The sequence below is a fragment of the Taudactylus pleione genome, unplaced genomic scaffold, assembly GCF_031769625.1.
Source record: "Taudactylus pleione unplaced genomic scaffold, aTauple2 ptg000177l, whole genome shotgun sequence".
In the NCBI taxonomy this organism is placed as follows: Eukaryota; Metazoa; Chordata; class Amphibia; order Anura; family Myobatrachidae; genus Taudactylus; species Taudactylus pleione.
The window spans coordinates 306,980-334,968 of NW_028284579.1; the positions used below are offsets into that span (position 1 = coordinate 306,980).

The window sequence follows — 27,989 nt, forward strand, 5'->3', positions numbered from 1 at the left end:
CTAGAATTTGTTGTCTTGTGGATTTTCACTCACCATAGAAAAGACATTTATGAACTTTCCAAGAACTGGCTAATGATATTGGCTTATGGCCTTGATTGGATGCTATGAAGGAGTGTACAAATAGGGTTTGTGTTCATGACCACTGGCTTAAAAGAGCAGTGTTCTTACTCCTGAGATATGGAGTCCTGATTTAGAAGTTGGGGGATATTTTATTTTGCAAACTCAGTATATGAAAAAATGTTGACCAAAGAAAAAAATACATATAATATTGATGTCTGAAGTAGTATTTAAGTCCATATTTTTAGGAAAGATTGCAACATTTTCTTTGATTGATATAAAGCAGAAATAATGGAAGGTTGATTATTCTTCAAAGTGGTTTGTGAAACAGATTTGCAGTGAATATCTTAAGTATTTCTCTTCACAAGCAACAAGGAAGAGACATTGTAGAACAAAGAAGAAAAGGAAGAACACTGTCAGAAGTGAGATTTGAACCCACGCCTCCAGAGGAGACTGCGACCTGAACGCAGCGCCTTAGACCGCTCGGCCATCCTGACACATAAAAAACTACGTTTCATAAAAATTGGATAAAACTAATTAACCAAAACTACTTTTTCAAAGGTGCAATGTCTATGCTGCTGTTGAAACTATTGATTCAAATATTAGTAATAAATTGCTTTTTCAATTATTTTTCAAAGATGCTTAAGGTTGGATAAATCAAAAAGATATTGTAAAAATAACATTAACACGGAATTACCTATAGTTTAGGATTTTCCAAATATTTGAGAAAATGCTTGACACAAATAACATCTTCACATGCTCTACAATTAATGCCTGAATTTTGTATTGATTGATTGAGAGCTGCATTGAAAGAAAATCATTACTCCAAATGTGGCAGTTTCCAAAATACATTGAAAAGGGGATGTGCAGTATCTATTTTTCTAATTCATAGAATGCCAAGGAAAAATGCGGTAATTATTTTTTTTGCTCTATTCAGGATTGGATTCCAAGTGTCTAGAATTTGTTGTCTTGTGGATTTTCACTCACCATAGAAAAGACATTTATGAACTTTCCAAGAACTGGCTAATGATATTGGCTTATGGCCTTGATTGGATGCTATGAAGGAGTGTACAAGTAGGGTTTGTGTTCAACACCACTGGCTTAAAAGAGCAGTGTTCTTACTCCTGAGATATGGAGCCCTGATTCAGAAGTTGGGGGATATTTTATTTTGCAAACTCAGTATATGAAAAAATGTTGACCAAAGAAAAAAATACATATAATATTGATGTCTGAAGTAGTATTTCAGTCCATATTTTTAGGGAAGATTGCAACATTTTCTTTGATTGATATAAAGCAGAAATAATGGAAGGTTGATTATTCTTCAAAGTGGTTTGTGAAACAGATTTGCAGTGAATATCTTAAGTATTTCTCTTCACAAGCAACAAGGAAGAGACATTGTAGAACAAAGAAGAAAAGGAAGAACACTGTCAGAAGTGGGATTTGAACCCACGCCTCCAGAGGAGACTGCAACCTGAACGCAGCGCCTTAGACCGCTCGGCCATCCTGACACATAAAAAACTACGTTTCATAAAAATTGGATAAAACTAATTAACCAAAACTACTTTTTCAAAGGTGCAATGTCTATGCTGCTGTTGAAACTATTGATTCAAATATTAGTAATAAATTGCTTTTTCAATTATTTTTCAAAGATGCTTAAGGTTGGATAAATCAAAAAGATATTGTAAAAATAACATTAACACGGAATTACCTATAGTTTAGGATTTTCCAAATATTTGAGAAAATGCTTGACACAAATAACATCTTCACATGCTCTACAATTAATGCCTGAATTTTGTATTGATTGATTGAGAGCTGCATTGAAAGAAAATCATTACTCCAAATGTGGCAGTTTCCAAAATACATTGAAAAGGGGATGTGCAGTATCTATTTTTCTAATTCATAGAATGCCAAGGAAAAATGCGGTAATTATTTTTTTTGCTCTATTCAGGATTGGATTCCAAGTGTCTAGAATTTGTTGTCTTGTGGATTTTCACTCACCATAGAAAAGACATTTATGAACTTTCCAAGAACTGGCTAATGATATTGGCTTATGGCCTTGATTGGATGCTATGAAGGAGTGTACAAGTAGGGTTTGTGTTCAACACCACTGGCTTAAAAGAGCAGTGTTCTTACTCCTGAGATATGGAGCCCTGATTCAGAAGTTGGGGGATATTTTATTTTGCAAACTCAGTATATGAAAAAATGTTGACCAAAGAAAAAAATACATATAATATTGATGTCTGAAGTAGTATTTCAGTCCATATTTTTAGGGAAGATTGCAACATTTTCTTTGATTGATATAAAGCAGAAATAATGGAAGGTTGATTATTCTTCAAAGTGGTTTGTGAAACAGATTTGCAGTGAATATCTTAAGTATTTCTCTTCACAAGCAACAAGGAAGAGACATTGTAGAACAAAGAAGAAAAGGAAGAACACTGTCAGAAGTGGGATTTGAACCCACGCCTCCAGAGGAGACTGCAACCTGAACGCAGCGCCTTAGACCGCTCGGCCATCCTGACACATAAAAAACTACGTTTCATAAAAATTGGATAAAACTAATTAACCAAAACTACTTTTTCAAAGGTGCAATGTCCATGCTGCTGTTGAAACTTTTGATTCAAATATTAGTAATAAATTGCTTTTTCAATTATTTTTCAAAGATGCTTAAGGTTGGATAAATCAAAAAGATATTGTAAAAATAACATTAACACGGAATTACCTATAGTTTAGGATTTTCCAAATATTTGAGAAAATGCTTGACACAAATAACATCTTCACATGCTCTACAATTAATGCCTGAATTTTGTATTGATTGATTGAGAGCTGCATTGAAAAAAAATCATTACTCCAAATGTGGCAGTTTCCAAAATACATTGAAAAGGGGATGTGCAGTATCTATTTTTCTAATTCATAGAATGCCAAGGAAAAATGTGGTAATTATTTTTTTTGCTCTATTCAGGATTGGATTCCAAGTTTCTAGAATTTGTTGTCTGGATTTTCACTCACCATAGAAAAGACATTTATGAACTTTCCAAGAACTGGCTAATGATATTGGCTTATGGCCTTGATTGGATGCTATGAAGGAGTGTACAAGTAGGGTTTGTGTTCATGACCACTGGCTTAAAAGAGCAGTGTTCTTACTCCTGAGATATGGAGCCCTGATTCAGAAGTTGGGGGATATTTTATTTTGCAAACTCAGTATATGAAAAAATGTTGACCAAAGAAAAAAATACATATAATATTGATGTCTGAAGTAGTATTTAAGTCCATATTTTTAGGAAAGATTGCAACATTTTCTTTGATTGATATAAAGCAGAAATAATGGAAGGTTGATTATTCTTCAAAGTGGTTTGTGAAACAGATTTGCAGTGAATATCTTAAGTATTTCTCTTCACAAGCAACAAGGAAGAGACATTGTAGAACAAAGACGAAAAGGAAGAACACTGTCAGAAGTGGGATTTGAACCCACGCCTCCAGAGGAGACTGCGACCTGAACGCAGCGCCTTAGACCGCTCGGCCATCCTGACACATAAAAAACTATGTTTCATAAAAATTGGATAAAACTAATTAACCAAAACTACTTTTTCAAAGGTGCAATGTCCATGCTGCTGTTGAAACTATTGATTCAAATATTAGTAATAAATTGCTTTTTCAATTATTTTTCAAAGATGCTTAAGGTTGGATAAATCAAAAAGATATTGTAAAAATAACATTAACACGGAATTACCTATAGTTTAGGATTTTCCAAATATTTGAGAAAATGCTTGATACAAATAACATCTTCACATGCTCTACAATTAATGCCTGAATTTTGGATTGATTGATTGAGAGCTGCATTGAAAGAAAATCATTACTCCAAATGTGGCAGTTTCCAAAATACATTGAAAAGGGGTTGAGCAGTATCTATTTTTCTAATTCATAGAATGCCAAGGAAAAATGCGGTAATTATTTTTTTTGCTCTATTCAGGATTGGATTCCAAGTTTCTAGAATTTGTTGTCTTGTGGATTTTCACTCACCATAGAAAAGACATTTATGAACTTTCCAAGAACTGGCTAATGATATTGGCTTATGGCCTTGATTGGATGCTATGAAGGAGTGTACAAATAGGGTTTGTGTTCATGACCACTGGCTTAAAAGAGCAGTGTTCTTACTCCTGAGATATGGAGTCCTGATTCAGAAGTTGGGGGATATTTTATTTTGCAAACTCAGTATATGAAAAAATGTTGACCAAAGAAAAAAATACATATAATATTGATGTCTGAAGTAGTATTTAAGTCCATATTTTTAGGAAAGATTGCAACATTTTCTTTGATTGATATAAAGCAGAAATAATGGAAGGTTGATTATTCTTCAAAGTGGTTTGTGAAACAGATTTGCAGTGAATATCTTAAGTATTTCTCTTCACAAGCAACAAGGAAGAGACATTGTAGAACAAAGAAGAAAAGGAAGAACACTGTCAGAAGTGAGATTTGAACCCACGCCTCCAGAGGAGACTGCGACCTGAACGCAGCGCCTTAGACCGCTCGGCCATCCTGACACATAAAAAACTACGTTTCATAAAAATTGGATAAAACTAATTAACCAAAACTACTTTTTCAAAGGTGCAATGTCTATGCTGCTGTTGAAACTATTGATTCAAATATTAGTAATAAATTGCTTTTTCAATTATTTTTCAAAGATGCTTAAGGTTGGATAAATCAAAAAGATATTGTAAAAATAACATTAACACGGAATTACCTATAGTTTAGGATTTTCCAAATATTTGAGAAAATGCTTGACACAAATAACATCTTCACATGCTCTACAATTAATGCCTGAATTTTGTATTGATTGATTGAGAGCTGCATTGAAAGAAAATCATTACTCCAAATGTGGCAGTTTCCAAAATACATTGAAAAGGGGATGTGCAGTATCTATTTTTCTAATTCATAGAATGCCAAGGAAAAATGCGGTAATTATTTTTTTTGCTCTATTCAGGATTGGATTCCAAGTGTCTAGAATTTGTTGTCTTGTGGATTTTCACTCACCATAGAAAAGACATTTATGAACTTTCCAAGAACTGGCTAATGATATTGGCTTATGGCCTTGATTGGATGCTATGAAGGAGTGTACAAGTAGGGTTTGTGTTCAACACCACTGGCTTAAAAGAGCAGTGTTCTTACTCCTGAGATATGGAGCCCTGATTCAGAAGTTGGGGGATATTTTATTTTGCAAACTCAGTATATGAAAAAATGTTGACCAAAGAAAAAAATACATATAATATTGATGTCTGAAGTAGTATTTCAGTCCATATTTTTAGGAAAGATTGCAACATTTTCTTTGATTGATATAAAGCAGAAATAATGGAAGGTTGATTATTCTTCAAAGTGGTTTGTGAAACAGATTTGCAGTGAATATCTTAAGTATTTCTCTTCACAAGCAAAAAAGAAGAGACATTGTAGAACAAAGAAGAAAAGGAAGAACACTGTCAGAAGTGGGATTTGAACCCACGCCTCCAGAGGAGACTGCAACCTGAACACAGCGCCTTAGACCGCTCGGCCATCCTGACACATAAAAAACTACGTTTCATAAAAATTGGATAAAACTAATTAACCAAAACTACTTTTTCAAAGGTGCAATGTCCATGCTGCTGTTGAAACTATTGATTCAAATATTAGTAATAAATTGCTTTTTCAATTATTTTTCAAAGATGCTTAAGGTTGGATAAATCAAAAAGATATTGTAAAAATAACATTAACACGGAATTACCTATAGTTTAGGATTTTCCAAATATTTGAGAAAATGCTTGACACAAATAACATCTTCACATGCTCTACAATTAATGCCTGAATTTTGTATTGATTGATTGAGAGCTGCATTGAAAGAAAATCATTACTCCAAATGTGGCAGTTTCCAAAATACATTGAAAAGGGGATGTGCAGTATCTATTTTTCTAATTCATAGAATGCCAAGGAAAAATGTGGTAATTATTTTTTTTGCTCTATTCAGGATTGGATTCCAAGTTTCTAGAATTTGTTGTCTGGATTTTCACTCACCATAGAAAAGACATTTATGAACTTTCCAAGAACTGGCTAATGATATTGGCTTATGGCCTTGATTGGATGCTATGAAGGAGTGTACAAGTAGGGTTTGTGTTCATGACCACTGGCTTAAAAGAGCAGTGTTCTTACTCCTGAGATATGGAGCCCTGATTCAGAAGTTGGGGGATATTTTATTTTGCAAACTCAGTATATGAAAAAATGTTGACCAAAGAAAAAAATACATATAATATTGATGTCTGAAGTAGTATTTAAGTCCATATTTTTAGGAAAGATTGCAACATTTTCTTTGATTGATATAAAGCAGAAATAATGGAAGGTTGATTATTCTTCAAAGTGGTTTGTGAAACAGATTTGCAGTGAATATCTTAAGTATTTCTCTTCACAAGCAACAAGGAAGAGACGTTGTAGAACATTGAAGAACACTGTCAGAAGTGGGATTTAAACCCACGCCTCCAGAGGAGACTGCGACCTGAACGCAGCGCCTTAGACCGCTCGGCCATCCTGACACATGAATAACTACGTTTCATAAAAATTGGATAAAACTAATTAACCAAAACTACTTTTTCAAAGGTGCAATGTCCATGCTGCTGTTGAAACTATTGATTCAAATATTAGTAATAAATTGCTTTTTCAATTATTTTTCAAAGATGCTTAAGGTTGGATAAATCAAAAAGATATTGTAAAAATAACATTAACACGGAATTACCTATAGTTTAGGATTTTCCAAATATTTGAGAAAATGCTTGACACAAATAACATCTTCACATGCTCTACAATTAATGCCTGAATTTTGTATTGATTGATTGAGAGCTGCATTGAAAGAAAATCATTACTCCAAATGTGGCAGTTTCCAAAATACATTGAAAAGGGGATGTGCAGTATCTATTTTTCTAATTCATAGAATGCCAAGGAAAAATGCGGTAATTATTTTTTTTGCTCTATTCAGGATTGGATTCCAAGTGTCTAGAATTTGTTGTCTTGTGGATTTTCACTCACCATAGAAAAGACATTTATGAACTTTCCAAGAACTGGCTAATGATATTGGCTTATGGCCTTGATTGGATGCTATGAAGGAGTGTACAAGTAGGGTTTGTGTTCATGACCACTGGCTTAAAAGAGCAGTGTTCTTACTCCTGAGATATGGAGCCCTGATTCAGAAGTTGGGGGATATTTTATTTTGCAAACTCAGTATATGAAAAAATGTTGACCAAAGAAAAAAATACATATAATATTGATGTCTGAAGTAGTATTTAAGTCCATATTTTTAGGAAAGATTGCAACATTTTCTTTGATTGATATAAAGCAGAAATAATGGAAGGTTGATTATTCTTCAAAGTGGTTTGTGAAACAGATTTGCAGTGAATATCTTAAGTATTTCTCTTCACAAGCAACAAGGAAGAGACATTGTAGAACAAAGACGAAAAGGAAGAACACTGTCAGAAGTGGGATTTGAACCCACGCCTCCAGAGGAGACTGCGACCTGAACGCAGCGCCTTAGACCGCTCGGCCATCCTGACACATAAAAAACTATGTTTCATAAAAATTGGATAAAACTAATTAACCAAAACTACTTTTTCAAAGGTGCAATGTCCATGCTGCTGTTGAAACTATTGATTCAAATATTAGTAATAAATTGCTTTTTCAATTATTTTTCAAAGATGCTTAAGGTTGGATAAATCAAAAAGATATTGTAAAAACAACATTAACACGGAATTACCTATAGTTTAGGATTTTCCAAATATTTGAGAAAATGCTTGACACAAATAACATCTTCACATGCTCTACAATTAATGCCTGAATTTTGTATTGATTGATTGAGAGCTGCATTGAAAGAAAATCATTACTCCAAATGTGGCAGTTTCCAAAATACATTGAAAAGGGGATGTGCAGTATCTATTTTTCTAATTCATAGAATGCCAAGGAAAAATGCGGTAATTATTTTTTTTGCTCTATTCAGGATTGGATTCCAAGTGTCTAGAATTTGTTGTCTTGTGGATTTTCACTCACCATAGAAAAGACATTTATGAACTTTCCAAGAACTGGCTAATGATATTGGCTTATGGCCTTGATTGGATGCTATGAAGGAGTGTACAAGTAGGGTTTGTGTTCAACACCACTGGCTTAAAAGAGCAGTGTTCTTACTCCTGAGATATGGAGCCCTGATTCAGAAGTTGGGGGATATTTTATTTTGCAAACTCAGTATATGAAAAAATGTTGACCAAAGAAAAAAAAACATATAATATTGATGTCTGAAGTAGTATTTAAGTCCATATTTTTAGGGAAGATTGCAACATTTTCTTTGATTGATATAAAGCAGAAATAATGGAAGGTTGATTATTCTTCAAAGTGGTTTGTGAAACAGATTTGCAGTGAATATCTTAAGTATTTCTCTTCACAAGCAACAAGGAAGAGACATTGTAGAACAAAGAAGAAAAGGAAGAACACTGTCAGAAGTGGGATTTGAACCCACGCCTCCAGAGGAGACTGCGACCTGAACGCAGCGCCTTAGACCGCTCGGCCATCCTGACACAAAAAAAACTAAGTTTCATAAAAATTGGATAAAACTAATTAATCAAAACTACTTTTTCAAAGGTGCAATGTCCATGCTGCTGTTGAAACTATTGATTCAAATATTAGTAATAAATTGCTTTTTCAATTATTTTTCAAAGATGCTTAAAGTTGGATAAATCAAAAAGATATTGTAAAAATAACATTAACACGGAATTACCTATAGTTTAGGATTTTCCAAATATTTGAGAAAATGCTTGATACAAATAACATCTTCACATGCTCTACAATTAATGCCTGAATTTTGGATTGATTGATTGAGAGCTGCATTGAAAGAAAATCATTACTCCAAATGTGGCAGTTTCCAAAATACATTGAAAAGGGGTTGAGCAGTATCTATTTTTCTAATTCATAGAATGCCAAGGAAAAATGCGGTAATTATTTTTTTTGCTCTATTCAGGATTGGATTCCAAGTTTCTAGAATTTGTTGTCTTGTGGATTTTCACTCACCATAGAAAAGACATTTATGAACTTTCCAAGAACTGGCTAATGATATTGGCTTATGGCCTTGATTGGATGCTATGAAGGAGTGTACAAGTAGGGTTTGTGTTCATGACCACTGGCTTAAAAGAGCAGTGTTCTTACTCCTGAGATATGGAGCCCTGATTCAGAAGTTGGGGGATATTTTATTTTGCAAACTCAGTATATGAAAAAATGTTGACCAAAGAAAAAAATACATATAATATTGATGTCTGAAGTAGTATTTAAGTCCATATTTTTAGGAAAGATTGCAACATTTTCTTTGATTGATATAAAGCAGAAATAATGGAAGGTTGATTATTCTTCAAAGTGGTTTGTGAAACAGATTTGCAGTGAATATCTTAAGTATTTCTCTTCACAAGCAACAAGGAAGAGACATTGTAGAACAAAGACGAAAAGGAAGAACACTGTCAGAAGTGGGATTTGAACCCACGCCTCCAGAGGAGACTGCGACCTGAACGCAGCGCCTTAGACCGCTCGGCCATCCTGACACATAAAAAACTACGTTTCATAAAAATTGGATAAAACTAATTAACCAAAACTACTTTTTCAAAGGTGCAATGTCCATGCTGCTGTTGAAACTATTGATTCAAATATTAGTAATAAATTGCTTTTTCAATTATTTTTCAAAGATGCTTAAGGTTGGATAAATCAAAAAGATATTGTAAAAATAACATTAACACGGAATTACCTATAGTTTAGGATTTTCCAAATATTTGAGAAAATGCTTGACACAAATAACATCTTCACATGCTCTACAATTAATGCCTGAATTTTGTATTGATTGATTGAGAGCTGCATTGAAAGAAAATCATTACTCCAAATGTGGCAGTTTCCAAAATACATTGAAAAGGGGTTGTGCAGTATCTATTTTTCTAATTCATAGAATGCCAAGGAAAAATGCGGTAATTATTTTTTTTGCTCTATTCAGGATTGGATTCCAAGTTTCTAGAATTTGTTGTCTTGTGGATTTTCACTCACCATAGAAAAGACATTTATGAACTTTCCAAGAACTGGCTAATGATATTGGCTTATGGCCTTGATTGGATGCTATGAAGGAGTGTACAAGTAGGGTTTGTGTTCATGACCACTGGCTTAAAAGAGCAGTGTTCTTACTCCTGAGATATGGAGCCCTGATTCAGAAGTTGGGGGATATTTTATTTTGCAAACTCAGTATATGAAAAAATGTTGACCAAAGAAAAAAATACATATAATATTGATGTCTGAAGTAGTATTTAAGTCCATATTTTTAGGGAAGATTGCAACATTTTCTTTGATTGATATAAAGCAGAAATAATGGAAGGTTGATTATTCTTCAAAGTGGTTTGTGAAACAGATTTGCAGTGAATATCTTAAGTATTTCTCTTCACAAGCAACAAGGAAGAGACATTGTAGAACAAAGAAGAAAAGGAAGAACACTGTCAGAAGTGGGATTTGAACCCACGCCTCCAGAGGAGACTGCGACCTGAACGCAGCGCCTTAGACCGCTCGGCCATCCTGACACAAAAAAAACTAAGTTTCATAAAAATTGGATAAAACTAATTAACCAAAACTACTTTTTCAAAGGTGCAATGTCCATGCTGCTGTTGAAACTATTGATTCAAATATTAGTAATAAATTGCTTTTTCAATTATTTTTCAAAGATGCTTAAAGTTGGATAAATCAAAAAGATATTGTAAAAATAACATTAACACGGAATTACCTATAGTTTAGGATTTTCCAAATATTTGAGAAAATGCTTGATACAAATAACATCTTCACATGCTCTACAATTAATGCCTGAATTTTGGATTGATTGATTGAGAGCTGCATTGAAAGAAAATCATTACTCCAAATGTGGCAGTTTCCAAAATACATTGAAAAGGGGTTGAGCAGTATCTATTTTTCTAATTCATAGAATGCCAAGGAAAAATGCGGTAATTATTTTTTTTGCTCTATTCAGGATTGGATTCCAAGTTTCTAGAATTTGTTGTCTTGTGGATTTTCACTCACCATAGAAAAGACATTTATGAACTTTCCAAGAACTGGCTAATGATATTGGCTTATGGCCTTGATTGGATGCTATGAAGGAGTGTACAAGTAGGGTTTGTGTTCATGACCACTGGCTTAAAAGAGCAGTGTTCTTACTCCTGAGATATGGAGCCCTGATTCAGAAGTTGGGGGATATTTTATTTTGCAAACTCAGTATATGAAAAAATGTTGACCAAAGAAAAAAATACATATAATATTGATGTCTGAAGTAGTATTTAAGTCCATATTTTTAGGAAAGATTGCAACATTTTCTTTGATTGATATAAAGCAGAAATAATGGAAGGTTGATTATTCTTCAAAGTGGTTTGTGAAACAGATTTGCAGTGAATATCTTAAGTATTTCTCTTCACAAGCAACAAGGAAGAGACATTGTAGAACAAAGACGAAAAGGAAGAACACTGTCAGAAGTGGGATTTGAACCCACGCCTCCAGAGGAGACTGCGACCTGAACGCAGCGCCTTAGACCGCTCGGCCATCCTGACACATAAAAAACTACGTTTCATAAAAATTGGATAAAACTAATTAACCAAAACTACTTTTTCAAAGGTGCAATGTCCATGCTGCTGTTGAAACTATTGATTCAAATATTAGTAATAAATTGCTTTTTCAATTATTTTTCAAAGATGCTTAAGGTTGGATAAATCAAAAAGATATTGTAAAAATAACATTAACACGGAATTACCTATAGTTTAGGATTTTCCAAATATTTGAGAAAATGCTTGACACAAATAACATCTTCACATGCTCTACAATTAATGCCTGAATTTTGTATTGATTGATTGAGAGCTGCATTGAAAGAAAATCATTACTCCAAATGTGGCAGTTTCCAAAATACATTGAAAAGGGGTTGTGCAGTATCTATTTTTCTAATTCATAGAATGCCAAGGAAAAATGCGGTAATTATTTTTTTTGCTCTATTCAGGATTGGATTCCAAGTTTCTAGAATTTGTTGTCTTGTGGATTTTCACTCACCATAGAAAAGACATTTATGAACTTTCCAAGAACTGGCTAATGATATTGGCTTATGGCCTTGATTGGATGCTATGAAGGAGTGTACAAGTAGGGTTTGTGTTCATGACCACTGGCTTAAAAGAGCAGTGTTCTTACTCCTGAGATATGGAGCCCTGATTCAGAAGTTGGGGGATATTTTATTTTGCAAACTCAGTATATGAAAAAATGTTGACCAAAGAAAAAAATACATATAATATTGATGTCTGAAGTAGTATTTAAGTCCATATTTTTAGGGAAGATTGCAACATTTTCTTTGATTGATATAAAGCAGAAATAATGGAAGGTTGATTATTCTTCAAAGTGGTTTGTGAAACAGATTTGCAGTGAATATCTTAAGTATTTCTCTTCACAAGCAACAAGGAAGAGACATTGTAGAACAAAGACGAAAAGGAAGAACACTGTCAGAAGTGGGATTTGAACCCACGCCTCCAGAGGAGACTGCGACCTGAACGCAGCGCCTTAGACCGCTCGGCCATCCTGACACATAAAAAACTACGTTTCATAAAAATTGGATAAAACTAATTAACCAAAACTACTTTTTCAAAGGTGCAATGTCCATGCTGCTGTTGAAACTATTGATTCAAATATTAGTAATAAATTGCTTTTTCAATTATTTTTCAAAGATGCTTAAGGTTGGATAAATCAAAAAGATATTGTAAAAATAACATTAACACGGAATTACCTATAGTTTAGGATTTTCCAAATATTTGAGAAAATGCTTGACACAAATAACATCTTCACATGCTCTACAATTAATGCCTGAATTTTGTATTGATTGATTGAGAGCTGCATTGAAAGAAAATCATTACTCCAAATGTGGCAGTTTCCAAAATACATTGAAAAGGGGATGTGCAGTATCTATTTTTCTAATTCATAGAATGCCAAGGAAAAATGCGGTAATTATTTTTTTTGCTCTATTCAGGATTGGATTCCAAGTGTCTAGAATTTGTTGTCTTGTGGATTTTCACTCACCATAGAAAAGACATTTATGAACTTTCCAAGAACTGGCTAATGATATTGGCTTATGGCCTTGATTGGATGCTATGAAGGAGTGTACAAGTAGGGTTTGTGTTCAACACCACTGGCTTAAAAGAGCAGTGTTCTTACTCCTGAGATATGGAGCCCTGATTCAGAAGTTGGGGGATATTTTATTTTGCAAACTCAGTATATGAAAAAATGTTGACCAAAGAAAAAAAAACATATAATATTGATGTCTGAAGTAGTATTTAAGTCCTTATTTTTAGGGAAGATTGCAACATTTTCTTTGATTGATATAAAGCAGAAATAATGGAAGGTTGATTATTCTTCAAAGTGGTTTGTGAAACAGATTTGCAGTGAATATCTTAAGTATTTCTCTTCACAAGCAACAAGGAAGAGACATTGTAGAACAAAGAAGAAAAGGAAGAACACTGTCAGAAGTGGGATTTGAACCCACGCCTCCAGAGGAGACTGCGACCTGAACGCAGCGCGTTAGACCGCTCGGCCATCCTGACACAAAAAAAACTAAGTTTCATAAAAATTGGATAAAACTAATTAACCAAAACTACTTTTTCAAAGGTGCAATGTCCATGCTGCTGTTGAAACTATTGATTCAAATATTAGTAATAAATTGCTTTTTCAATTATTTTTCAAAGATGCTTAAAGTTGGATAAATCAAAAAGATATTGTAAAAATAACATTAACACGGAATTACCTATAGTTTAGGATTTTCCAAATATTTGAGAAAATGCTTGATACAAATAACATCTTCACATGCTCTACAATTAATGCCTGAATTTTGGATTGATTGATTGAGAGCTGCATTGAAAGAAAATCATTACTCCAAATGTGGCAGTTTCCAAAATACATTGAAAAGGGGTTGAGCAGTATCTATTTTTCTAATTCATAGAATGCCAAGGAAAAATGCGGTAATTATTTTTTTTGCTCTATTCAGGATTGGATTCCAAGTTTCTAGAATTTGTTGTCTTGTGGATTTTCACTCACCATAGAAAAGACATTTATGAACTTTCCAAGAACTGGCTAATGATATTGGCTTATGGCCTTGATTGGATGCTATGAAGGAGTGTACAAGTAGGGTTTGTGTTCATGACCACTGGCTTAAAAGAGCAGTGTTCTTACTCCTGAGATATGGAGCCCTGATTCAGAAGTTGGGGGATATTTTATTTTGCAAACTCAGTATATGAAAAAATGTTGACCAAAGAAAAAAATACATATAATATTGATGTCTGAAGTAGTATTTAAGTCCATATTTTTAGGAAAGATTGCAACATTTTCTTTGATTGATATAAAGCAGAAATAATGGAAGGTTGATTATTCTTCAAAGTGGTTTGTGAAACAGATTTGCAGTGAATATCTTAAGTATTTCTCTTCACAAGCAACAAGGAAGAGACATTGTAGAACAAAGACGAAAAGGAAGAACACTGTCAGAAGTGGGATTTGAACCCACGCCTCCAGAGGAGACTGCGACCTGAACGCAGCGCCTTAGACCGCTCGGCCATCCTGACACATAAAAAACTACGTTTCATAAAAATTGGATAAAACTAATTAACCAAAACTACTTTTTCAAAGGTGCAATGTCCATGCTGCTGTTGAAACTATTGATTCAAATATTAGTAATAAATTGCTTTTTCAATTATTTTTCAAAGATGCTTAAGGTTGGATAAATCAAAAAGATATTGTAAAAATAACATTAACACGGAATTACCTATAGTTTAGGATTTTCCAAATATTTGAGAAAATGCTTGACACAAATAACATCTTCACATGCTCTACAATTAATGCCTGAATTTTGTATTGATTGATTGAGAGCTGCATTGAAAGAAAATCATTACTCCAAATGTGGCAGTTTCCAAAATACATTGAAAAGGGGTTGTGCAGTATCTATTTTTCTAATTCATAGAATGCCAAGGAAAAATGCGGTAATTATTTTTTTTGCTCTATTCAGGATTGGATTCCAAGTTTCTAGAATTTGTTGTCTTGTGGATTTTCACTCACCATAGAAAAGACATTTATGAACTTTCCAAGAACTGGCTAATGATATTGGCTTATGGCCTTGATTGGATGCTATGAAGGAGTGTACAAGTAGGGTTTGTGTTCATGACCACTGGCTTAAAAGAGCAGTGTTCTTACTCCTGAGATATGGAGCCCTGATTCAGAAGTTGGGGGATATTTTATTTTGCAAACTCAGTATATGAAAAAATGTTGACCAAAGAAAAAAATACATATAATATTGATGTCTGAAGTAGTATTTAAGTCCATATTTTTAGGGAAGATTGCAACATTTTCTTTGATTGATATAAAGCAGAAATAATGGAAGGTTGATTATTCTTCAAAGTGGTTTGTGAAACAGATTTGCAGTGAATATCTTAAGTATTTCTCTTCACAAGCAACAAGGAAGAGACATTGTAGAACAAAGACGAAAAGGAAGAACACTGTCAGAAGTGAGATTTGAACCCACGCCTCCAGAGGAGACTGCGACCTGAACGCAGCGCCTTAGACCGCTCGGCCATCCTGACACATAAAAAACTACGTTTCATAAAAATTGGATAAAACTAATTAACCAAAACTACTTTTTCAAAGGTGCAATGTCCATGCTGCTGTTGAAACTATTGATTCAAATATTAGTAATAAATTGCTTTTTCAATTATTTTTCAAAGATGCTTAAAGTTGGATAAATCAAAAAGATATTGTAAAAATAACATTAACACGGAATTACCTATAGTTTAGGATTTTCCAAATATTTGAGAAAATGCTTGATACAAATAACATCTTCACATGCTCTACAATTAATGCCTGAATTTTGGATTGATTGATTGAGAGCTGCATTGAAAGAAAATCATTACTCCAAATGTGGCAGTTTCCAAAATACATTGAAAAGGGGTTGAGCAGTATCTATTTTTCTAATTCATAGAATGCCAAGGAAAAATGCGGTAATTATTTTTTTTGCTCTATTCAGGATTGGATTCCAAGTTTCTAGAATTTGTTGTCTTGTGGATTTTCACTCACCATAGAAAAGACATTTATGAACTTTCCAAGAACTGGCTAATGATATTGGCTTATGGCCTTGATTGGATGCTATGAAGGAGTGTACAAATAGGGTTTGTGTTCATGACCACTGGCTTAAAAGAGCAGTGTTCTTACTCCTGAGATATGGAGTCCTGATTCAGAAGTTGGGGGATATTTTATTTTGCAAACTCAGTATATGAAAAAATGTTGACCAAAGAAAAAAATACATATAATATTGATGTCTGAAGTAGTATTTAAGTCCATATTTTTAGGAAAGATTGCAACATTTTCTTTGATTGATATAAAGCAGAAATAATGGAAGGTTGATTATTCTTCAAAGTGGTTTGTGAAACAGATTTGCAGTGAATATCTTAAGTATTTCTCTTCACAAGCAACAAGGAAGAGACATTGTAGAACAAAGAAGAAAAGGAAGAACACTGTCAGAAGTGAGATTTGAACCCACGCCTCCAGAGGAGACTGCGACCTGAACGCAGCGCCTTAGACCGCTCGGCCATCCTGACACATAAAAAACTACGTTTCATAAAAATTGGATAAAACTAATTAACCAAAACTACTTTTTCAAAGGTGCAATGTCTATGCTGCTGTTGAAACTATTGATTCAAATATTAGTAATAAATTGCTTTTTCAATTATTTTTCAAAGATGCTTAAGGTTGGATAAATCAAAAAGATATTGTAAAAATAACATTAACACGGAATTACCTATAGTTTAGGATTTTCCAAATATTTGAGAAAATGCTTGACACAAATAACATCTTCACATGCTCTACAATTAATGCCTGAATTTTGTATTGATTGATTGAGAGCTGCATTGAAAGAAAATCATTACTCCAAATGTGGCAGTTTCCAAAATACATTGAAAAGGGGATGTGCAGTATCTATTTTTCTAATTCATAGAATGCCAAGGAAAAATGCGGTAATTATTTTTTTTGCTCTATTCAGGATTGGATTCCAAGTGTCTAGAATTTGTTGTCTTGTGGATTTTCACTCACCATAGAAAAGACATTTATGAACTTTCCAAGAACTGGCTAATGATATTGGCTTATGGCCTTGATTGGATGCTATGAAGGAGTGTACAAGTAGGGTTTGTGTTCAACACCACTGGCTTAAAAGAGCAGTGTTCTTACTCCTGAGATATGGAGCCCTGATTCAGAAGTTGGGGGATATTTTATTTTGCAAACTCAGTATATGAAAAAATGTTGACCAAAGAAAAAAATACATATAATATTGATGTCTGAAGTAGTATTTCAGTCCATATTTTTAGGGAAGATTGCAACATTTTCTTTGATTGATATAAAGCAGAAATAATGGAAGGTTGATTATTCTTCAAAGTGGTTTGTGAAACAGATTTGCAGTGAATATCTTAAGTATTTCTCTTCACAAGCAACAAGGAAGAGACATTGTAGAACAAAGAAGAAAAGGAAGAACACTGTCAGAAGTGGGATTTGAACCCACGCCTCCAGAGGAGACTGCAACCTGAACGCAGCGCCTTAGACCGCTCGGCCATCCTGACACATAAAAAACTACGTTTCATAAAAATTGGATAAAACTAATTAACCAAAACTACTTTTTCAAAGGTGCAATGTCCATGCTGCTGTTGAAACTATTGATTCAAATATTAGTAATAAATTGCTTTTTCAATTATTTTTCAAAGATGCTTAAGGTTGGATAAATCAAAAAGATATTGTAAAAATAACATTAACACGGAATTACCTATAGTTTAGGATTTTCCAAATATTTGAGAAAATGCTTGACACAAATAACATCTTCACATGCTCTACAATTAATGCCTGAATTTTGTATTGATTGATTGAGAGCTGCATTGAAAGAAAATCATTACTCCAAATGTGGCAGTTTCCAAAATACATTGAAAAGGGGATGTGCAGTATCTATTTTTCTAATTCATAGAATGCCAAGGAAAAATGTGGTAATTATTTTTTTTGCTCTATTCAGGATTGGATTCCAAGTGTCTAGAATTTGTTGTCTTGTGGATTTTCACTCACCATAGAAAAGACATTTATGAACTTTCCAAGAACTGGCTAATGATATTGGCTTATGGCCTTGATTGGATGCTATGAAGGAGTGTACAAGTAGGGTTTGTGTTCATGACCACTGGCTTAAAAGAGCAGTGTTCTTACTCCTGAGATATGGAGCCCTGATTCAGAAGTTGGGGGATATTTTATTTTGCAAACTCAGTATATGAAAAAATGTTGACCAAAGAAAAAAATACATATAATATTGATGTCTGAAGTAGTATTTAAGTCCATATTTTTAGGAAAGATTGCAACATTTTCTTTGATTGATATAAAGCAGAAATAATGGAAGGTTGATTATTCTTCAAAGTGGTTTGTGAAACAGATTTGCAGTGAATATCTTAAGTATTTCTCTTCACAAGCAACAAGGAAGAGACATTGTAGAACAAAGAAGAAAAGGAAGAACACTGTCAGAAGTGGGATTTGAACCCACGCCTCCAGAGGAGACTGCGACCTGAACGCAGCGCCTTAGACCGCTCGGCCATCCCGACACATGAAAAACTACGTTTCATAAAAATTGGATAAAACTAATTAACCAAAACTACTTTTTCAAAGGTGCAATGTCCATGCTGCTGTTGAAACTATTGATTCAAATATTAGTAATAAATTGCTTTTTCAATTATTTTTCAAAGATGCTTAAGGTTGGATAAATCAAAAAGATATTGTAAAAATAACATTAACACGGAATTACCTATAGTTTAGGATTTTCCAAATATTTGAGAAAATGCTTGACACAAATAACATCTTCACATGCTCTACAATTAATGCCTGAATTTTGTATTGATTGATTGAGAGCTGCATTGAAAGAAAATCATTACTCCAAATGTGGCAGTTTCCAAAATACATTGAAAAGGGGATGTGCAGTATCTATTTTTCTAATTCATAGAATGCCAAGGAAAAATGCGGTAATTATTTTTTTTGCTCTATTCAGGATTGGATTCCAAGTGTCTAGAATTTGTTGTCTTGTGGATTTTCACTCACCATAGAAAAGACATTTATGAACTTTCCAAGAACTGGCTAATGATATTGGCTTATGGCCTTGATTGGATGCTATGAAGGAGTGTACAAGTAGGGTTTGTGTTCAACACCACTGGCTTAAAAGAGCAGTGTTCTTACTCCTGAGATATGGAGCCCTGATTCAGAAGTTGGGGGATATTTTATTTTGCAAACTCAGTATATGAAAAAATGTTGACCAAAGAAAAAAATACATATAATATTGATGTCTGAAGTAGTATTTCAGTCCATATTTTTAGGGAAGATTGCAACATTTTCTTTGATTGATATAAAGCAGAAATAATGGAAGGTTGATTATTCTTCAAAGTGGTTTGTGAAACAGATTTGCAGTGAATATCTTAAGTATTTCTCTTCACAAGCAACAAGGAAGAGACATTGTAGAACAAAGAAGAAAAGGAAGAACACTGTCAGAAGTGGGATTTGAACCCACGCCTCCAGAGGAGACTGCAACCTGAACGCAGCGCCTTAGACCGCTCGGCCATCCTGACACATAAAAAACTAAGTTTCATAAAAATTGGATAAAACTAATTAACCAAAACTACTTTTTCAAAGGTGCAATGTCCATGCTGCTGTTGAAACTATTGATTCAAATATTAGTAATAAATTGCTTTTTCAATTATTTTTCAAAGATGCTTAAAGTTGGATAAATCAAAAAGATATTGTAAAAATAACATTAACACGGAATTACCTATAGTTTAGGATTTTCCAAATATTTGAGAAAATGCTTGATACAAATAACATCTTCACATGCTCTACAATTAATGCCTGAATTTTGGATTGATTGATTGAGAGCTGCATTGAAAGAAAATCATTACTCCAAATGTGGCAGTTTCCAAAATACATTGAAAAGGGGTTGTGCAGTATCTATTTTTCTAATTCATAGAATGCCAAGGAAAAATGCGGTAATTATTTTTTTTGCTCTATTCAGGATTGGATTCCAAGTTTCTAGAATTTGTTGTCTGGATTTTCACTCACCATAGAAAAGACATTTATGAACTTTCCAAGAACTGGCTAATGATATTGGCTTATGGCCTTGATTGGATGCTATGAAGGAGTGTACAAGTAGGGTTTGTGTTCATGACCACTGGCTTAAAAGAGCAGTGTTCTTACTCCTGAGATATGGAGCCCTGATTCAGAAGTTGGGGGATATTTTATTTTGCAAACTCAGTATATGAAAAAATGTTGACCAAAGAAAAAAATACATATAATATTGATGTCTGAAGTAGTATTTAAGTCCATATTTTTAGGAAAGATTGCAACATTTTCTTTGATTGATATAAAGCAGAAATAATGGAAGGTTGATTATTCTTCAAAGTGGTTTGTGAAACAGATTTGCAGTGAATATCTTAAGTATTTCTCTTCACAAGCAACAAGGAAGAGACATTGTAGAACAAAGACGAAAAGGAAGAACACTGTCAGAAGTGGGATTTGAACCCACGCCTCCAGAGGAGACTGCGACCTGAACGCAGCGCCTTAGACCGCTCGGCCATCCTGACACATAAAAAACTACGTTTCATAAAAATTGGATAAAACTAATTAACCAAAACTACTTTTTCAAAGGTGCAATGTCCATGCTGCTGTTGAAACTATTGATTCAAATATTAGTAATAAATTGCTTTTTCAATTATTTTTCAAAGATGCTTAAGGTTGGATAAATCAAAAAGATATTGTAAAAATAACATTAACACGGAATTACCTATAGTTTAGGATTTTCCAAATATTTGAGAAAATGCTTGACACAAATAACATCTTCACATGCTCTACAATTAATGCCTGAATTTTGTATTGATTGATTGAGAGCTGCATTGAAAGAAAATCATTACTCCAAATGTGGCAGTTTCCAAAATACATTGAAAAGGGGATGTGCAGTATCTATTTTTCTAATTCATAGAATGCCAAGGAAAAATGCGGTAATTATTTTTTTTGCTCTATTCAGGATTGGATTCCAAGTGTCTAGAATTTGTTGTCTTGTGGATTTTCACTCACCATAGAAAAGACATTTATGAACTTTCCAAGAACTGGCTAATGATATTGGCTTATGGCCTTGATTGGATGCTATGAAGGAGTGTACAAGTAGGGTTTGTGTTCAACACCACTGGCTTAAAAGAGCAGTGTTCTTACTCCTGAGATATGGAGCCCTGATTCAGAAGTTGGGGGATATTTTATTTTGCAAACTCAGTATATGAAAAAATGTTGACCAAAGAAAAAAAAACATATAATATTGATGTCTGAAGTAGTATTTAAGTCCATATTTTTAGGGAAGATTGCAACATTTTCTTTGATTGATATAAAGCAGAAATAATGGAAGGTTGATTATTCTTCAAAGTGGTTTGTGAAACAGATTTGCAGTGAATATCTTAAGTATTTCTCTTCACAAGCAACAAGGAAGAGACATTGTAGAACAAAGAAGAAAAGGAAGAACACTGTCAGAAGTGGGATTTGAACCCACGCCTCCAGAGGAGACTGCGACCTGAACGCAGCGCCTTAGACCGCTCGGCCATCCTGACACAAAAAAAACTAAGTTTCATAAAAATTGGATAAAACTAATTAACCAAAACTACTTTTTCAAAGGTGCAATGTCCATGCTGCTGTTGAAACTATTGATTCAAATATTAGTAATAAATTGCTTTTTCAATTATTTTTCAAAGATGCTTAAAGTTGGATAAATCAAAAAGATATTGTAAAAATAACATTAACACGGAATTACCTATAGTTTAGGATTTTCCAAATATTTGAGAAAATGCTTGATACAAATAACATCTTCACATGCTCTACAATTAATGCCTGAATTTTGGATTGATTGATTGAGAGCTGCATTGAAAGAAAATCATTACTCCAAATGTGGCAGTTTCCAAAATACATTGAAAAGGGGTTGAGCAGTATCTATTTTTCTAATTCATAGAATGCCAAGGAAAAATGCGGTAATTATTTTTTTTGCTCTATTCAGGATTGGATTCCAAGTTTCTAGAATTTGTTGTCTTGTGGATTTTCACTCACCATAGAAAAGACATTTATGAACTTTCCAATAACTGGCTAATGATATTGGCTTATGGCCTTGATTGGATGCTATGAAGGAGTGTACAAGTAGGGTTTGTGTTCATGACCACTGGCTTAAAAGAGCAGTGTTCTTACTCCTGAGATATGGAGCCCTGATTCAGAAGTTGGGGGATATTTTATTTTGCAAACTCAGTATATGAAAAAATGTTGACCAAAGAAAAAAATACATATAATATTGATGTCTGAAGTAGTATTTAAGTCCATATTTTTAGGAAAGATTGCAACATTTTCTTTGATTGATATAAAGCAGAAATAATGGAAGGTTGATTATTCTTCAAAGTGGTTTGTGAAACAGATTTGCAGTGAATATCTTAAGTATTTCTCTTCACAAGCAACAAGGAAGAGACATTGTAGAACAAAGACGAAAAGGAAGAACACTGTCAGAAGTGGGATTTGAACCCACGCCTCCAGAGGAGACTGCGACCTGAACGCAGCGCCTTAGACCGCTCGGCCATCCTGACACATAAAAAACTACGTTTCATAAAAATTGGATAAAACTAATTAACCAAAACTACTTTTTCAAAGGTGCAATGTCCATGCTGCTGTTGAAACTATTGATTCAAATATTAGTAATAAATTGCTTTTTCAATTATTTTTCAAAGATGCTTAAGGTTGGATAAATCAAAAAGATATTGTAAAAATAACATTAACACGGAATTACCTATAGTTTAGGATTTTCCAAATATTTGAGAAAATGCTTGACACAAATAACATCTTCACATGCTCTACAATTAATGCCTGAATTTTGTATTGATTGATTGAGAGCTGCATTGAAAGAAAATCATTACTCCAAATGTGGCAGTTTCCAAAATACATTGAAAAGGGGTTGTGCAGTATCTATTTTTCTAATTCATAGAATGCCAAGGAAAAATGCGGTAATTATTTTTTTTGCTCTATTCAGGATTGGATTCCAAGTTTCTAGAATTTGTTGTCTTGTGGATTTTCACTCACCATAGAAAAGACATTTATGAACTTTCCAAGAACTGGCTAATGATATTGGCTTATGGCCTTGATTGGATGCTATGAAGGAGTGTACAAGTAGGGTTTGTGTTCAACACCACTGGCTTAAAAGAGCAGTGTTCTTACTCCTGAGATATGGAGCCCTGATTCAGAAGTTGGGGGATATTTTATTTTGCAAACTCAGTATATGAAAAAATGTTGACCAAAGAAAAAAATACATATAATATTGATGTCTGAAGTAGTATTTAAGTCCATATTTTTAGGGAAGATTGCAACATTTTCTTTGATTGATATAAAGCAGAAATAATGGAAGGTTGATTATTCTTCAAAGTGGTTTGTGAAACAGATTTGCAGTGAATATCTTAAGTATTTCTCTTCACAAGCAACAAGGAAGAGACATTGTAGAACAAAGAAGAAAAGGAAGAACACTGTCAGAAGTGGGATTTGAACCCACGCCTCCAGAGGAGACTGCGACCTGAACGCAGCGCCTTAGACCGCTCGGCCATCCTGACACAAAAAAAACTAAGTTTCATAAAAATTGGATAAAACTAATTAACCAAAACTACTTTTTCAAAGGTGCAATGTCCATGCTGCTGTTGAAACTATTGATTCAAATATTAGTAATAAATTGCTTTTTCAATTATTTTTCAAAGATGCTTAAAGTTGGATAAATCAAAAAGATATTGTAAAAATAACATTAACACGGAATTACCTATAGTTTAGGATTTTCCAAATATTTGAGAAAATGCTTGATACAAATAACATCTTCACATGCTCTACAATTAATGCCTGAATTTTGGATTGATTGATTGAGAGCTGCATTGAAAGAAAATCATTACTCCAAATGTGGCAGTTTCCAAAATACATTGAAAAGGGGTTGAGCAGTATCTATTTTTCTAATTCATAGAATGCCAAGGAAAAATGCGGTAATTATTTTTTTTGCTCTATTCAGGATTGGATTCCAAGTTTCTAGAATTTGTTGTCTTGTGGATTTTCACTCACCATAGAAAAGACATTTATGAACTTTCCAAGAACTGGCTAATGATATTGGCTTATGGCCTTGATTGGATGCTATGAAGGAGTGTACAAGTAGGGTTTGTGTTCATGACCACTGGCTTAAAAGAGCAGTGTTCTTACTCCTGAGATATGGAGCCCTGATTCAGAAGTTGGGGGATATTTTATTTTGCAAACTCAGTATATGAAAAAATGTTGACCAAAGAAAAAAATACATATAATATTGATGTCTGAAGTAGTATTTAAGTCCATATTTTTAGGAAAGATTGCAACATTTTCTTTGATTGATATAAAGCAGAAATAATGGAAGGTTGATTATTCTTCAAAGTGGTTTGTGAAACAGATTTGCAGTGAATATCTTAAGTATTTCTCTTCACAAGCAACAAGGAAGAGACATTGTAGAACATAGACGAAAAGGAAGAACACTGTCAGAAGTGGGATTTGAACCCACGCCTCCAGAGGAGACTGCGACCTGAACGCAGCGCCTTAGACCGCTCGGCCATCCTGACACATAAAAAACTACGTTTCATAAAAATTGGATAAAACTAATTAACCAAAACTACTTTTTCAAAGGTGCAATGTCCATGCTGCTGTTGAAACTATTGATTCAAATATTAGTAATAAATTGCTTTTTCAATTATTTTTCAAAGATGCTTAAGGTTGGATAAATCAAAAAGATATTGTAAAAATAACATTAACACGGAATTACCTATAGTTTAGGATTTTCCAAATATTTGAGAAAATGCTTGACACAAATAACATCTTCACATGCTCTACAATTAATGCCTGAATTTTGTATTGATTGATTGAGAGCTGCATTGAAAGAAAATCATTACTCCAAATGTGGCAGTTTCCAAAATACATTGAAAAGGGGTTGTGCAGTATCTATTTTTCTAATTCATAGAATGCCAAGGAAAAATGCGGTAATTATTTTTTTTGCTCTATTCAGGATTGGATTCCAAGTTTCTAGAATTTGTTGTCTTGTGGATTTTCACTCACCATAGAAAAGACATTTATGAACTTTCCAAGAACTGGCTAATGATATTGGCTTATGGCCTTGATTGGATGCTATGAAGGAGTGTACAAGTAGGGTTTGTGTTCATGACCACTGGCTTAAAAGAGCAGTGTTCTTACTCCTGAGATATGGAGCCCTGATTCAGAAGTTGGGGGATATTTTATTTTGCAAACTCAGTATATGAAAAAATGTTGACCAAAGAAAAAAATACATATAATATTGATGTCTGAAGTAGTATTTAAGTCCATATTTTTAGGGAAGATTGCAACATTTTCTTTGATTGATATAAAGCAGAAATAATGGAAGGTTGATTATTCTTCAAAGTGGTTTGTGAAACAGATTTGCAGTGAATATCTTAAGTATTTCTCTTCACAAGCAACAAGGAAGAGACATTGTAGAACAAAGACGAAAAGGAAGAACACTGTCAGAAGTGAGATTTGAACCCACGCCTCCAGAGGAGACTGCGACCTGAACGCAGCGCCTTAGACCGCTCGGCCATCCTGACACATAAAAAACTACGTTTCATAAAAATTGGATAAAACTAATTAACCAAAACTACTTTTTCAAAGGTGCAATGTCCATGCTGCTGTTGAAACTATTGATTCAAATATTAGTAATAAATTGCTTTTTCAATTATTTTTCAAAGATGCTTAAAGTTGGATAAATCAAAAAGATATTGTAAAAATAACATTAACACGGAATTACCTATAGTTTAGGATTTTCCAAATATTTGAGAAAATGCTTGATACAAATAACATCTTCACATGCTCTACAATTAATGCCTGAATTTTGGATTGATTGATTGAGAGCTGCATTGAAAGAAAATCATTACTCCAAATGTGGCAGTTTCCAAAATACATTGAAAAGGGATTGAGCAGTATCTATTTTTCTAATTCATAGAATGCCAAGGAAAAATGCGGTAATTATTTTTTTTGCTCTATTCAGGATTGGATTCCAAGTTTCTAGAATTTGTTGTCTTGTGGATTTTCACTCACCATAGAAAAGACATTTATGAACTTTCCAAGAACTGGCTAATGATATTGGCTTATGGCCTTGATTGGATGCTATGAAGGAGTGTACAAATAGGGTTTGTGTTCATGACCACTGGCTTAAAAGAGCAGTGTTCTTACTCCTGAGATATGGAGTCCTGATTCAGAAGTTGGGGGATATTTTATTTTGCAAACTCAGTATATGAAAAAATGTTGACCAAAGAAAAAAATACATATAATATTGATGTCTGAAGTAGTATTTAAGTCCATATTTTTAGGAAAGATTGCAACATTTTCTTTGATTGATATAAAGCAGAAATAATGGAAGGTTGATTATTCTTCAAAGTGGTTTGTGAAACAGATTTGCAGTGAATATCTTAAGTATTTCTCTTCACAAGCAACAAGGAAGAGACATTGTAGAACAAAGACGAAAAGGAAGAACACTGTCAGAAGTGAGATTTGAACCCACGCCTCCAGAGGAGACTGCGACCTGAACGCAGCGCCTTAGACCGCTCGGCCATCCTGACACATAAAAAACTACGTTTCATAAAAATTGGATAAAACTAATTAACCAAAACTACTTTTTCAAAGGTGCAATGTCTATGCTGCTGTTGAAACTATTGATTCAAATATTAGTAATAAATTGCTTTTTCAATTATTTTTCAAAGATGCTTAAAGTTGGATAAATCAAAAAGATATTGTAAAAATAACATTAACACGGAATTACCTATAGTTTAGGATTTTCCAAATATTTGAGAAAATGCTTGACACAAATAACATCTTCACATGCTCTACAATTAATGCCTGAATTTTGTATTGATTGATTGAGAGCTGCATTGAAAGAAAATCATTACTCCAAATGTGGCAGTTTCCAAAATACATTGAAAAGGGGATGTGCAGTATCTATTTTTCTAATTCATAGAATGCCAAGGAAAAATGCGGTAATTATTTTTTTTGCTCTATTCAGGATTGGATTCCAAGTGTCTAGAATTTGTTGTCTTGTGGATTTTCACTCACCATAGAAAAGACATTTATGAACTTTCCAAGAACTGGCTAATGATATTGGCTTATGGCCTTGATTGGATGCTATGAAGGAGTGTACAAGTAGGGTTTGTGTTCATGACCACTGGCTTAAAAGAGCAGTGTTCTTACTCCTGAGATATGGAGCCCTGATTCAGAAGTTGGGGGATATTTTATTTTGCAAACTCAGTATATGAAAAAATGTTGACCAAAGAAAAAAATACATATAATATTGATGTCTGAAGTAGTATTTAAGTCCATATTTTTAGGGAAGATTGCAACATTTTCTTTGATTGATATAAAGCAGAAATAATGGAAGGTTGATTATTCTTCAAAGTGGTTTGTGAAACAGATTTGCAGTGAATATCTTAAGTATTTCTCTTCACAAGCAACAAGGAAGAGACATTGTAGAACAAAGACGAAAAGGAAGAACACTGTCAGAAGTGAGATTTGAACCCACGCCTCCAGAGGAGACTGCGACCTGAACGCAGCGCCTTAGACCGCTCGGCCATCCTGACACATAAAAAACTACGTTTCATAAAAATTGGATAAAACTAATTAACCAAAACTACTTTTTCAAAGGTGCAATGTCCATGCTGCTGTTGAAACTATTGATTCAAATATTAGTAATAAATTGCTTTTTCAATTATTTTTCAAAGATGCTTAAAGTTGGA

The 27,989-nt window shown here is 33.6% G+C and overlaps 27 non-coding genes across 27 annotated transcripts; all 27 read right to left on the reverse strand.

Moving 5' to 3' along the window:
• Positions 1 to 471: 471 nt before the first annotated feature.
• Positions 472 to 554, reverse strand: TRNAL-CAG (transfer RNA leucine (anticodon CAG)). The gene has a single exon. It is a non-coding gene; the product is annotated as a tRNA-Leu (tRNA).
• Positions 555 to 1,482: 928 nt separating this feature from the next.
• On the reverse strand, positions 1,483 to 1,565 carry TRNAL-CAG (transfer RNA leucine (anticodon CAG)). Its single transcript has one exon. It is a non-coding gene; the product is annotated as a tRNA-Leu (tRNA).
• Positions 1,566 to 2,493: 928 nt separating this feature from the next.
• TRNAL-CAG (transfer RNA leucine (anticodon CAG)) lies at positions 2,494 to 2,576 on the reverse strand. Its single transcript has one exon. It is a non-coding gene; the product is annotated as a tRNA-Leu (tRNA).
• A 925-nt stretch (positions 2,577 to 3,501) lies between these two features.
• Positions 3,502 to 3,584, reverse strand: TRNAL-CAG (transfer RNA leucine (anticodon CAG)). The gene has a single exon. It is a non-coding gene; the product is annotated as a tRNA-Leu (tRNA).
• Positions 3,585 to 4,512: 928 nt separating this feature from the next.
• On the reverse strand, positions 4,513 to 4,595 carry TRNAL-CAG (transfer RNA leucine (anticodon CAG)). Its single transcript has one exon. It is a non-coding gene; the product is annotated as a tRNA-Leu (tRNA).
• Positions 4,596 to 5,523: 928 nt separating this feature from the next.
• Positions 5,524 to 5,606, reverse strand: TRNAL-CAG (transfer RNA leucine (anticodon CAG)). Its single transcript has one exon. It is a non-coding gene; the product is annotated as a tRNA-Leu (tRNA).
• Positions 5,607 to 6,522: 916 nt separating this feature from the next.
• On the reverse strand, positions 6,523 to 6,605 carry TRNAL-CAG (transfer RNA leucine (anticodon CAG)). Its single transcript has one exon. It is a non-coding gene; the product is annotated as a tRNA-Leu (tRNA).
• Positions 6,606 to 7,533: 928 nt separating this feature from the next.
• Positions 7,534 to 7,616, reverse strand: TRNAL-CAG (transfer RNA leucine (anticodon CAG)). The gene has a single exon. It is a non-coding gene; the product is annotated as a tRNA-Leu (tRNA).
• Positions 7,617 to 8,544: 928 nt separating this feature from the next.
• Positions 8,545 to 8,627, reverse strand: TRNAL-CAG (transfer RNA leucine (anticodon CAG)). The gene has a single exon. It is a non-coding gene; the product is annotated as a tRNA-Leu (tRNA).
• Positions 8,628 to 9,555: 928 nt separating this feature from the next.
• TRNAL-CAG (transfer RNA leucine (anticodon CAG)) lies at positions 9,556 to 9,638 on the reverse strand. The gene has a single exon. It is a non-coding gene; the product is annotated as a tRNA-Leu (tRNA).
• Positions 9,639 to 10,566: 928 nt separating this feature from the next.
• On the reverse strand, positions 10,567 to 10,649 carry TRNAL-CAG (transfer RNA leucine (anticodon CAG)). Its single transcript has one exon. It is a non-coding gene; the product is annotated as a tRNA-Leu (tRNA).
• A 928-nt stretch (positions 10,650 to 11,577) lies between these two features.
• TRNAL-CAG (transfer RNA leucine (anticodon CAG)) lies at positions 11,578 to 11,660 on the reverse strand. The gene has a single exon. It is a non-coding gene; the product is annotated as a tRNA-Leu (tRNA).
• A 928-nt stretch (positions 11,661 to 12,588) lies between these two features.
• TRNAL-CAG (transfer RNA leucine (anticodon CAG)) lies at positions 12,589 to 12,671 on the reverse strand. The gene has a single exon. It is a non-coding gene; the product is annotated as a tRNA-Leu (tRNA).
• Positions 12,672 to 14,610: 1,939 nt separating this feature from the next.
• On the reverse strand, positions 14,611 to 14,693 carry TRNAL-CAG (transfer RNA leucine (anticodon CAG)). The gene has a single exon. It is a non-coding gene; the product is annotated as a tRNA-Leu (tRNA).
• Positions 14,694 to 15,621: 928 nt separating this feature from the next.
• Positions 15,622 to 15,704, reverse strand: TRNAL-CAG (transfer RNA leucine (anticodon CAG)). Its single transcript has one exon. It is a non-coding gene; the product is annotated as a tRNA-Leu (tRNA).
• Positions 15,705 to 16,632: 928 nt separating this feature from the next.
• Positions 16,633 to 16,715, reverse strand: TRNAL-CAG (transfer RNA leucine (anticodon CAG)). Its single transcript has one exon. It is a non-coding gene; the product is annotated as a tRNA-Leu (tRNA).
• Positions 16,716 to 17,643: 928 nt separating this feature from the next.
• Positions 17,644 to 17,726, reverse strand: TRNAL-CAG (transfer RNA leucine (anticodon CAG)). The gene has a single exon. It is a non-coding gene; the product is annotated as a tRNA-Leu (tRNA).
• A 928-nt stretch (positions 17,727 to 18,654) lies between these two features.
• On the reverse strand, positions 18,655 to 18,737 carry TRNAL-CAG (transfer RNA leucine (anticodon CAG)). Its single transcript has one exon. It is a non-coding gene; the product is annotated as a tRNA-Leu (tRNA).
• Positions 18,738 to 19,665: 928 nt separating this feature from the next.
• On the reverse strand, positions 19,666 to 19,748 carry TRNAL-CAG (transfer RNA leucine (anticodon CAG)). Its single transcript has one exon. It is a non-coding gene; the product is annotated as a tRNA-Leu (tRNA).
• A 925-nt stretch (positions 19,749 to 20,673) lies between these two features.
• TRNAL-CAG (transfer RNA leucine (anticodon CAG)) lies at positions 20,674 to 20,756 on the reverse strand. Its single transcript has one exon. It is a non-coding gene; the product is annotated as a tRNA-Leu (tRNA).
• Positions 20,757 to 21,684: 928 nt separating this feature from the next.
• Positions 21,685 to 21,767, reverse strand: TRNAL-CAG (transfer RNA leucine (anticodon CAG)). The gene has a single exon. It is a non-coding gene; the product is annotated as a tRNA-Leu (tRNA).
• Positions 21,768 to 22,695: 928 nt separating this feature from the next.
• Positions 22,696 to 22,778, reverse strand: TRNAL-CAG (transfer RNA leucine (anticodon CAG)). The gene has a single exon. It is a non-coding gene; the product is annotated as a tRNA-Leu (tRNA).
• Positions 22,779 to 23,706: 928 nt separating this feature from the next.
• Positions 23,707 to 23,789, reverse strand: TRNAL-CAG (transfer RNA leucine (anticodon CAG)). The gene has a single exon. It is a non-coding gene; the product is annotated as a tRNA-Leu (tRNA).
• A 928-nt stretch (positions 23,790 to 24,717) lies between these two features.
• On the reverse strand, positions 24,718 to 24,800 carry TRNAL-CAG (transfer RNA leucine (anticodon CAG)). The gene has a single exon. It is a non-coding gene; the product is annotated as a tRNA-Leu (tRNA).
• A 928-nt stretch (positions 24,801 to 25,728) lies between these two features.
• On the reverse strand, positions 25,729 to 25,811 carry TRNAL-CAG (transfer RNA leucine (anticodon CAG)). The gene has a single exon. It is a non-coding gene; the product is annotated as a tRNA-Leu (tRNA).
• A 928-nt stretch (positions 25,812 to 26,739) lies between these two features.
• TRNAL-CAG (transfer RNA leucine (anticodon CAG)) lies at positions 26,740 to 26,822 on the reverse strand. The gene has a single exon. It is a non-coding gene; the product is annotated as a tRNA-Leu (tRNA).
• A 928-nt stretch (positions 26,823 to 27,750) lies between these two features.
• Positions 27,751 to 27,833, reverse strand: TRNAL-CAG (transfer RNA leucine (anticodon CAG)). The gene has a single exon. It is a non-coding gene; the product is annotated as a tRNA-Leu (tRNA).
• Positions 27,834 to 27,989: the final 156 nt, after the last annotated feature.